Raw genomic sequence first — 11,645 nt, 5'->3', positions numbered from 1 at the left:
CTTGATTGGATGTTGGTTAAAAAAAGAAAGTTAAAAACCACACGTCGGTGATCACAACTGTTTAGGCATGAACTGTTCACATATGAGGCAGGGTCTTGCAGGAAACAGATGTCAAGCTTCAATGAACTCAGCCCTGAATCATTTCCTGAAGAGACTGTTGAGAGGTATGGGCAGGAGGAAAAGAAGCGGTACATTGGTGACAATTCCATGGCTTGGCAGAGAAGCCACCATCAGCCCCTCTGAGAATTAAAGGAACAAGCTAGAAAGAGTGATGAGCCACAGTAGTTACTGAACAGGTGCTGTCTAACAAGAGATAGAGAGGTAAATGCAGCCAATACCATATCACTATTTGGGGTGGGGAGGAAGAGGAGAACCACCCCAATTGCTCCCAAGCCCCCTGATTCTTGCTAGTGTGCCTTATTGCCTCCTGGTGTCTATGGACACCTCTCATCGGTTGACCTTCATTGGAATCCTGGTTGAGGCAGTCTGGAGAAGTCAGTCTTTCAGGGATCGGAGCCCAAAACCGAGAGGAGTGGATGAGGCATCTGAGGATGGGGAGCCAGGGGAAACTAAAAGCACAACTGAGTGGATTACAGAATTATCACTAATTGTTAGGTGCAATAATGGTGCTGTAATTATCAGAGAATGAATGGCTTTGGGTGTTTTTTACAATGCATGCTAGAGTATTAAAGGATTAAGTGTCACGATGTCTCACATTTGTTTTGAAATGGTTCAGCAGGTTAGGCCAGTTGAATAAAATGCATGCACGAAATAAATATAGAAACAGACATTTGGAACCTTTTTGCTCTACCAGTGTGAGCTTTGCAGAGTCAGGCTCCAATTACATTGCACACAAAGAAGTAGGTTTTGTCCCTTTTTCCTAAGCTTAGCACCTGGCCCATGGTAGAGGCCGAAACATGGCATTTGTTTGTGTCTCATCTACATACTCCTTTCTCATTCATGATCATATTTCTTGGTGTTTGAAATATTCTATCATAGAGAAATCAATTACATTTTTAAAAGAACAAGAAAAGCTGTAAGGGATAAAAAGGCTATCAACAAGTTGTACAGGAGTCAGTTCAAGAAAACTAAAAGAGCTTTTAACTAATTTAACTTTTAATTTAAAGTACCTCATGCTGTATTTTATATATTGAAGTTTTAAAAGTCAGCTAAACATGGTATAACAATGGCGAGAGATTGGGAAGGGTGCAGGGAACTGGAGGATGTAAAATGAAGTTGATACAGACTATAAGGGATGTGTAGAAGCATCAGTTTGAGCCTCACCAATATGAATAATTAATACCCATTCATAAAAATGAACAAATCAAACCCCAAGTGAGCAAAAGAAGTAACTTTTGAAAGAGCAGAAATAAAATATTAATGGGAAACAGGCAGTCAGTAGAGGAAATTAGCAAAGTCAAGGTTGTTTCTCTTAAAATATAAATACAATTGATAGACCTCAAGACAGACTAAATAAAATAAAACAACAGAAATGAGTGAAATAAGAGATGCGTACTCAGATCTTGTGGACATTAAAGATAAAGGAGTATTATGAATGCTGTTGTATCTTGTCTCCTGTGTGTTATAACATCTTTGATGGCTGTGGTAGTTTGAAAGAAAGTGGACCACCAAAGGGAGTGGCATTATTAGGAGGTGTAGCCTTGCTGGAGTAAATGTGGGGGTGTTGGAGGAAATGCGTCATTTTGGGGGCGGGATTTGAGGGCTCATATATGCTCAAGACACTATCCAGTGTCTCAGTCTACTTCCTGTTGCCTGAATATCAACATGTAGCAGCTCCTTCTCCAGTACCATGTCCACCTGCACACTGCCATGCTCCCCATCATGATGATAATGGACTAAATCTCTGAAACTGTAAGCTGCCTCTTCAATTAAATGTTACCTTTAGAAGAGTTGCTGTGGTCATTGTGTCTCTTCACAGCAATAGAAATCCCAATTAAGATAATGGCAAAGTTGTTTTGTCTTATTCCCGAGCACCTATGTGCCTTATAATGACCCGTGTAATTTCTTTTTGTTACCAGACATATCTACTCATTACTTAGAAGTCAATATCTGGAAAATGAATACATGGGAATTGAGAGGTGATAGGAAAGACCTTAGATTTTTTTCAAATGCTGGCACCCTAGAAAGATGGTGCTGTCCTCAACTGCTTCTCTCAGAAAACAACCACTTTTGGGAATTCAGGCATGCTAATGTTTTTATACTGACTGAGAAGGAGGTGCATGGAACAATTGTAACCAATTTCTAATTGGTCTTAATAACAAAAACCTAGAGTCAGATATTAGGGGCTGAAAGTTGAAAAATCTGAGAATCGGAACAGCGAGCCACTAGTTCTTACCTCTACAAAATTTTCAGAACCAAGGTAGTAAGGTCCTATCTCTATGAATCTTCAGACTGAATGTCATGTGCTTTTGTCTCCCCCCCCATCTGATATTCCTCTCTCTGCCCAGCCATATCCTTCCTGTCTCCATCCTCCAAGTACTGGGATTAAAAGTGTGAGCCACCACCACCTGGCTCTGTTTCTCTTTTAGACTTGATCAAACTTATGTAGCCAGGGTGGCCTTGAACTCACAGAGATCCTTTTGTCTCTGCCTCCCAAGTTCTGGGATCAAAGGTGTGTGCTATCACTGCCTGGCCTCTATGGCTAACTAGTGGCTTAGCTCCACACTCTGATCTTCAGGTAAGTTTTATGTGTTATATCACAAACAAAGTAGCACCATAAGCAATGGCAGGAGACATTGGCTGGCTGTGTCAAGTGGACACAACCTGGAATCCCCCAGGAAGACAAATCTTCATGAAGAATTCTGGGGATCAAGTTGGATGGTGGGTAGATCTGTGTGGGGATGAGAAGAAACCTACATTAGGGGGAAAATGCAGAGTGTAGAAACCAGACAGGGAGACCAGTAAGAAGATATGGGCTGGAGAGATGGCTCAGAGGCTAAGAGCACTGGCTGTTCTTCTAGAAGTCCTGAGTTCAATTCCCAGCAACCACACAGTGGTTCACAGCCATCTATAATAAGATCTGGTGTCAACACTGTATACACAATAACTAAGTAAATCTTAAAAAAAAAAAAGAGAGAGGCAGAGAAAGAACTTTTGAAACCTGAAAGCCTGACCCCAGAGACACAGCTCTTCTAACAATGCCACACCTCCTAATCCTTCTCAAAGATGTCTATCAACTGGGGACCAAGTATTCAAATATGAATATGGAGATCATTCTCACTCAAACCACCATACACAAAAAAAGAAGATATGCAATACAAGATTCAAAATATCTGTATTGGAAGATTTGGGTATACCAACGTGGGTGGATAAAGATGTACAGTTTTAGAAATTCTGGTTACCTCGATTCTATGTAGGATGGTATCACTTAAAATGTGCTTGTGTTAAAATCATATTCTCACATACAAGAGATTAATATTGAGGGTTTCACATGCGCTGGCCTTATTCATGCATATTCTATATAAACAATTAAAATTCACTTCACCCAAACAGGGCAGGGACCATTATCATCCCTGTCATGGATGAAAAACGAGAGTGTTAATTGGTCTAAAAATGATTCCCTACATGTTGACCTTCCAGAAAAGAAGGCCTGGCAACCTGCCAAGTTTCACAGAGAACAACCTGAAAGTCAGGCTTGCCTTACTAACAGGTGTCCGAACTGAGATTCAAACCCAGATATCCTGAGTACCCTTCTTACAGGAGCTGGGGTTTTCCCAGGCTTGAAAGTTGAGCTGATGGCTCCACAGCTGGCTTCTACTTCAGCCTCCTGATCTTACAAAGAGACCAGCAGGCACCAGCCCCAGCCACCTGCGCTAAGCTGACTCCTGCTGTGGCAAAATGCCACCCCATCCTACCACTATTGAGTTCCAGGTCCTGATCGTGCCAAGGTGGAGCCAGGCTGTTCCAATCTTCCAGCTTAGAAGCCCTGTAAGCAGCCGGGCGGTGGTGGCGCACGCCTTTAATCCCAGCACTTGGGAGGCAGAGGCAGGCGGATCTCTGTGAGTTCGAGACCAGCCTGAGAAACCCTGTCTCGAAAAACCAAAAAAAAAAAAAAAAAAAGAAGCCCTGTAACCAATGTGTGTCTCCCTTCTGAAATATGATATCCTTGTCAGCAGACTGCCATATGCTGTCTCGAGTGGAGTAACTGGAGACCCACGCCTCGACTTATTTTCTCCTCTCTAGTGAAACATCTCAGAGAAAGCTGCTCCATTCACTATTGTGTAAATAGCAAACTAAGGCTTGAGAAGAACTTGCCAAAATCACACAGCCACATGGCTAGTAAGTGCTTGAATTGAGCTACACACTCAGACAGCTGCTTCCAGGTTGTACTACACCCGATGCGTGAGTGTGACAGGGTTGGGTGGCTTCTGTGCCCCATGTCCTTGTATCGCATCTCTCCACAATGTATGGCACATGGAGAATTGCGCATTCACTGTCATTGGACGTATGAAAGACTATAAAAGCAATAGGAGGACACAGAAGAGAGAAACCTGGAAGCCACTAATGAAGCCAGCCCAGAAAAAAATTTCTACAAATACTACAGGGGCTTTGTATCTAATTGTTAGAGTGTTTGGATCTTGAACTCCACTTTAAAATGTATTACATCCATCAGTTAAATAAAAGAGTCAACAAATGACAGATCCTGTCTTTCAAGACAGGAGTTGGGAATCCTTCAATGCAAGCCTTACGAGTTTCCGTAATCGATGTTAAACTGTGTAACAGACTTCAAGAGCTTCAGGCAATAAGGATGGACGTGGAGTAGTGGGCAAGAGGTTCTCACAAGTTGATTCTCGAATAGAATTAGGAAGAACAGTGTTTAGGTAGAGGAAAAGAAGAGGGGAAATTGTTTATAGATATAATAGAAATCACAATGAAGAAATAAACAGGTTTTGGTGGGCAAGTGGGAAGGAAGCTTGCTTTATATTAGAGGATTTGAGATTAGGAAGAAGCAGGATGTGCTTGGCTACATGTCTATTGCTGTGATAAGACACTATGTTATGACCAAGACAACATTTAAAAAGGAAGCCTTTAATTGAAGTTTGCTGACAGTTTCAGAGAATCCGGCCCTGACCAGCATGGTAGGGAGCTGGTGGTAGGCAGGCATGGCACTGGTGCAGTAGCTGGAACTTACATTTTATCTGAAAGATGGAGGCAGAGAGAGAGAGAGAGAGAGAGAGAGAGAGAGAGAGAGAGAGAGAGAGAGAGAACCTGAGCCTGGCATGGGCTTTTGAGACCTCAGCCCACTCCCAGCAAAACCATGCCTCCTAATCCTTCCCAAAACAGTTTCACCAAGTCGGGACCAAGCATTCAAACTCATGAGTCCATATGGGCCATTCTTATTCAGACCATCGCAGGTGTATTATTTGTTTCCATTCCAGTGGAGGTAGAATGGAGCACAGTGTTCACAGGAGGTAGAAAGACATAATGAAAATACAAAACCCTAAACATGCCTTGCAAAAATGAAAGGGGTAATGATATTCAGATGGATTGAAAGAAAGGCCAGGAGGTTATTCATGGATTTCCAGCAACATAAAGAAGGATGCTATGGAAGAGAAATGCTCCTCTCACTACCAATACTAGAAAACGTGGAATGAAAAATTTATGAGTGTTGGGTGATAATAATGTTAAAAGGAGAGGGGATGAGAGAAATGCAATAGATTGCTTTGAAATGAATGAAAAATGGGGACTGGGAGATCATATTAAAAGATCCTGAGGAATATATGCTGACCTGAAAATAAAGCGCTGGAAGAATAGGAAGACAATACAAATTTCAATCCAGTGGGAGGGATAAAGCAAACAATCCAAAGAGAAGGAAAGCAAGAGCCTCTGGCACCATAACAATAGACTGCACATTTATCTGGGTATCCATGGGAGTTGGTTCTAGGACCCCTTGTAGTTACCCTTTGTGGATGCTCAAATCTCTATATGCATATAACCTACATATATGATTTGTGTATAACCCACACACATCCTCCCACATATTTTAGACTATCTCTAGGCTACTTAAAATATCTCACGCATTTTCAATATTATATAAATAGTTTTTTATGACATATTGTTTAGAGAGTGACAAGAAAAAAGCCTGCACCTCCTTAGTATAGCTGTGCTTTTCCTTAACTAATGGTCCGTCTCTTATTAGTTGACACCATGCTGCTAATTCCACAGACATAGAGAGATGACCTTAATTAATATGAATGGAGGGCCGTCTCTGTAAGGGTGGGAAGGACGCGTATCAACATTCAGTAGTAGTTCCTTCTGAGCTTGTTAAAAGTAGGGAAGAAGGGAAATGGGTGGACCTATGAGATAATTTCAAAAGGTTTTCATCTACTCTACAATATGATTGATTGATTGATTGATTGTGTGTGTGTGTGTGTGTGTGTGTGTACGCATGTGTGCATGCAGAGACCAGAAAACACTGGCTATCATCACTTATCACTCATCACCCAGTTCCTTTAAGACAGGACCTCACACTGAATTTGAAGTTTGATGTTTCAGCTGGGCTGCTGGCCAGGAAACAACAGAGATCTGTGTTTCTGCCCCTCACACCCAATGTTGGGTTTACTTGCATATCCATGCCATTTTTGTTCATTTTTGTTTTGTTTTTTTGAGACAGAGTTTCTCTGTGTAGCCCTGGCTGTCCTGGAACTTGCTTTGTAGACCAGGCTGGCCTCAAACTCACTGAGATTTGCCTGCCTTTGCCTTTTGCTGGGATTAAAGATGTGCACCACCACCGCCTTGTGCCAGGTTTGTTTGTTTGTTTGTTTGTTTTTTAATGAGGGTGTTGGGGATTCAAACTCAAGTTCTCATGCTTACACAACAAACACTCACCCACTGAGCTATTTCCTCAGCCTCCAATAATGTGTTTCTTATAAAAACTAAAATAAATATATGTATCTCCCTGTTAAATCTCAGGATAAGCACATAGATGGCGTCATTCTATAATTTGGTGATGCATCATTAAGTATTTGGAAAGCTTCGGAGTACACGAAACCTGAGGCGAAGTGTCTGGTTTGGTGTCCCTCAGGCCGAGTCTCCTAATGTTACTTTGCACATTTTCAACCCTGGTGGGAATCTCCTAAATCATAATGATGAAGATGTTATGGGAACTAGATATGGCGGAAGAACTCAACCAGGACTCAAAGATAAATATCTTCTTCTATCATTAACTGTTTAAAACTCAAGAACAATGGCAATGGGTTTTTGATCCTACTGCACGTGCTGGCTTTGGGGGGGCCTGGGCAGTTTGGATGCTTAACTTACTAAACCTGGATGGAGGTGGGCGGTCCTTGGACTTCCCACAGGTCAGGGAACCCTGATGGCTCTTCAAGCTGATGTGGGAGAGGGACTTGATCGGGGGAGGGGGAGGGAAATGGGAGGCGGTGGCGGGGAGGAGGCAGAAATCCTCAATAAAAAAAAAATAAAAAAAAAAAAAACTCAGGCAAAAGCTGTAGGTGAGAACTGTACCAGGAAGTCCAGGTCTAGGGGATTCATTCTGTAGTCTGTTTATAGTGCCCTCTAGTGGCGGCTCTGCAGAGCTCTAACGTGGCCCTCGGGAGGACTGCTAATTTGGTATTTATTTCAAAGCAAAGATGAGTTCGGTTTCATGTTCATATTTAAGGACTATGAATAGTGCTCGGATATTTTAATTTTATATTCATCTTCTTTAAAAAAGGGATTGTCTGTCATTTTAAATGCATTACAATTTTGTAGGTAAATTCTACTAAAACGTAGTAGATTTAATTGGTTAAATCCATACAAGTAAAATGTTATGAATATACTACTCCAGAAGTGTTGTAGTTCGTGAGAATTCCTTGGAAAGTTTTCAGTGCTCTCACATGATTAAGCCTCAAGGGAACACTGAGATAATATGAATTGGTTCTGGTTCCATGTTAATCTGAATGGTGCTAATTCTTTGATGTTGGTAGTCAACAACCCTATAGTTAGATTATCGCTCATTGTGTTTAAAACTTAATCTCAATGTCCTTGGAGATTAACCCTTCTTAGCCAGTGGTTTTTAATTGGGGGTACATGCTAAACCTACCTAGGTAAAGAATTCTAACACAGAGATATTTAGGACTCACCCAAGCTTGCTTCAATAGGTGCATGTGTATAGATCAGAGGTCGGCATCAGGGGCCTTCCTGCATCTCCACAGTCTCACATTGAATCAGAAACTCACTAACTGGTTAGACAAGCCCTGACATCCAGGGCCTGTCTTTCTCCAGGTTGCAGTACCATGGCTGCAGAGACGTCACCGTATTGAGCTTTTACATGAGTTCTGGAGATCTAAATTGGGGCTTTCATGTTTTTAGCAGGTGCTTTACTGATTGAGCCATCTCCCTAAGCCCTCTTGTTGCTATTCATCATATAGTATCCATACGGGGCCTTAATATATGTTTGGAACATTCTTGGTGTAACGTATACACCAAACCTCAAGAGTGTGCTATGTAAAGCACTATTCTTTGTGTGTGTGTGTGTGTGTGTGTGTGTGTGTATCAGATATAACATGTGCTGGCTTTGAAAATTAATCATCATTGTCCTTACAGACCTTTTGTCTAAAAGTTTTTGAAGGTGCCCTTGTTCTCATCTTGCAAACCATAGAAATATCAAAAGTCTCAGTTGTATAATTCTTGTTAGGAGCCCTCCTCAGACCCGGAACGTCTAAAGTCACCAGTGTCCAATGTATCAGTTGTAGATCCGTGGTGTTTGCTCCTCATTCTGTTGGTCAGGTTCTGCCGTTAAGGCCAGGCCGATCTGTTCGGCAAGTAATTGCTGTGTCTGAACGCTGTGATCAATTCAGGGACCTCCAGAACCGGAACATTGTGTTTGAGGTACTGCTGTGAGATCTGGTGCCGCGAAGCGCCTCTGTTGGGCTAAGTCTCAGCATAGGAATTTCTTTCAGAGCCTACCAGAGTCTCCTTATCAGCTTCCTGAAGCACGAAGCTAAGACTCCCTCATTGCTCGCTCCCAGGTAAGCAAGCAGGCACACTTCTGGGGCTTTGCCGAGGTCACCAGATACCATCTGTTCTTGTTCTGTGTTGAGATCTTGTTCTGATCAAGAGTTCTTGTTTAAACGCTCTCCGTGGGATCTCTTGCTCTTTAGCAATGATTTCGTGTACGTTTCTTCTTGTGAAGAATGGAACGGAATGATGCAGACTTCAACCCGTCCCCAGTTCATTTTGACCCCCTCTGTACAGGCAGAGGGAAGCTAGAGGATGGGGCGGGGCCGGGAGCAGGTTAGAATTCTCCCCGTCAGAGGGGCAGGGAGAAGTTAGGTTGGATTTGTGAAACACCAAACAGGATACTCCACAGCAAGTGTCTTTTTCCTCTTCCCTCACAACTGGTGTCTCTAAGTTTGCATTTCATTCTGAAAAATCAATATTATTGCTAGAAAGTGTCTACTCAATAATAATTGGAGTTTTATTTCATTTTAATTTATAGAAAAATTCTATTATTTATTTCTTATTCATTTTAATATCTTTTTTTTGGGGGGGGGGTAAGTCAAACGCCAACAGGACAAAGGAGAGCTTGTTTAGCAATTGTCTTCTGCACGTCCGAGCACACTTCCTTCCATATCCTTAAACGGTGTCATGTTTATGTGACCTCCCCGAGAGGTGCTACCCACTCACAGTGCATACTGTGTGAGGAACTAGCCAATCAATACATTTTCTTCAAAACAAACCCCAACGGAATGACCTTCCACTGTATTTGCACTGGGAATAACAAGCCGTAGCTGGCGTTTGCCCTGCTGGCTCTTCGTTTCCTGGTATGCTGTTGCTGTTTGACCTCCACACCACTACTCAACTCATGGAAGATTATGCCCAGAAGTGTCATGATCATAGAGGAAAATATGTTTCATGGAAATCTTTAGAAATAAAATATCGGAGAGTGTCAGTTTCAAATGCAGTTTGGTTATGGTGAAAGCTGGTTTGAAATGATGAAGGCTCTTCTGAAAAGATCCCACGCCAGATCTTACCACAGACAAACTGATTTGGTCATTCATATCAAATATAACTTCACAATAATTTTATTTCCGAAAGTTTCCATGGGCTACATATGCACGACACCTGTCTTTCCCCTCCATTGGAAGGCTTTGGAGCATAGTTCTCTAATCTATGTGAAGGCAAACTGTTGGGGAATATTATTTTAGGTGTGTGACTTTTGTTTACTCTGCATTTGTTTAACTCTGTGATGCTGTGATTCTTTGCCTGTCTAAAACACCTGATGTCCGATGTGACAGCATCACGCTGCGCCCCAGGCTTCTACTGCTGGGGACCAAGTAGTAGAATCCAGAAGGTGCTCAGAGACCCATAATGTCAATAATCCCTACATCCATCCATGCCACATGGGTCGTGGGGAAGGTGATTGGCACAGCCATGGTTAAAACTGCTAAAGTAAGAGCGACCAGACTTGTTTTGGATCCCTACTTGCTGAAGTACTTCAACAAGCGGAAAACCTCCTTTGCTCACCATGCCCATCAGCAGTGCTGTGTCGGAGACATTGTGCTCCTCAGAGCTCTGCCCGTCACAGGATCAAAGCATGTGAAACATGAACTGGCTGAGTTCATTTTCAAAGCTGGCGGAGTTATCGACCCAGTCACAGGAAAGCCCTGTGTGGGGACCGCCTACCTAGAAAGTCCACTCAGTTCAGAAACTGCTAACCCAAGGTCTCTTCCACCTAGGGAAGAAGGAGCCAAAGGGATTTCTGTCTTTATGTCTCCTCTCTGACTTCCATCACTAGATGTCCAGTTTCTCTTCTGACATGAATGAAATAGTAAAAGTAAATGAAACAACAACAACAACAACAACAAAAACACCTGATGTGTAATAAAGAGCCTACCGCCCCATTGCAAGGCAAGATCAAGGATGGGCTGGCAGGCAGAGAGTACAAACAGAAAGGAAACTGAGGAAGAAGAGGAGCAAGAGAACAAGGAGAGAAGGGCACCAGGGACCAGCCACCCAGCTACACAGTAAGCCATGGAGAAAGAAGTAAGGACATAAAGAAGTAAGAAAGATAAAAGCCCAGAGGCAAAAGGTAGATGGGTTAATTTAAGAAAAGCTGGCAAGAAACAAGTCAAGCTAAAGCCAGGCATTCCTAACAAAGAATAAACCTCCTGGTGTGATTTATTTGGGAGCTGGGTAGTGGGTGTGATTTATTTGGGAGCTGGGTAGTGGGTGTGATTTATTTGGGAGCTGGGTAGTGGGTGTGATTTATTTGGGAGCTGGGTAGTGAGCCCCCCAAAAGCCAAAAGAGTAAAACATCGCACGATAGCAAACGGGCACCTCTGCACTGAACTCCATGGTGCAAGGCTTGGACTCTAGGACCCCCAAGCTTTATATCCTAACTCTCCACCTACAAGCAGCAACTTAAACTCTCTGACCTCAGCTGTCTAAGCTGGAAAATGGGCCCGAGTGTGGTCCTTAGGGTCACTGTGAGGACTTGACTACAAGACAGAGCTTCCTAGTTTGTTAGAACATACCAAGCGCTAGCCGCAGCTGTTACTGCCCTGCTATTTTTAGGCCCCGGGAAGACATCCTTCCCTCACAGAGATCCAACGGAAGTGTGATAGAAACAAGAAACCATACATAATATGGGATATAATTAGAAAATGACAAGGTGGCGGCCA

The 11,645-nt window shown here is 42.7% G+C and overlaps 1 pseudogene; it reads left to right on the top strand.

Moving 5' to 3' along the window:
- Positions 1 to 10,332: 10,332 nt before the first annotated feature.
- On the top strand, positions 10,333 to 10,746 carry LOC102002662 (annotated as a pseudogene).
- Positions 10,747 to 11,645: the final 899 nt, after the last annotated feature.

The sequence above is a fragment of the Microtus ochrogaster genome, chromosome 19 (genome assembly GCF_000317375.1).
Source record: "Microtus ochrogaster isolate Prairie Vole_2 chromosome 19, MicOch1.0, whole genome shotgun sequence".
NCBI lineage: Eukaryota > Metazoa > Chordata > Mammalia > Rodentia > Cricetidae > Microtus > Microtus ochrogaster.
Note: the sequence above shows the minus strand (reverse complement) of the source record. Positions and strands in the feature narration are given on the sequence as shown.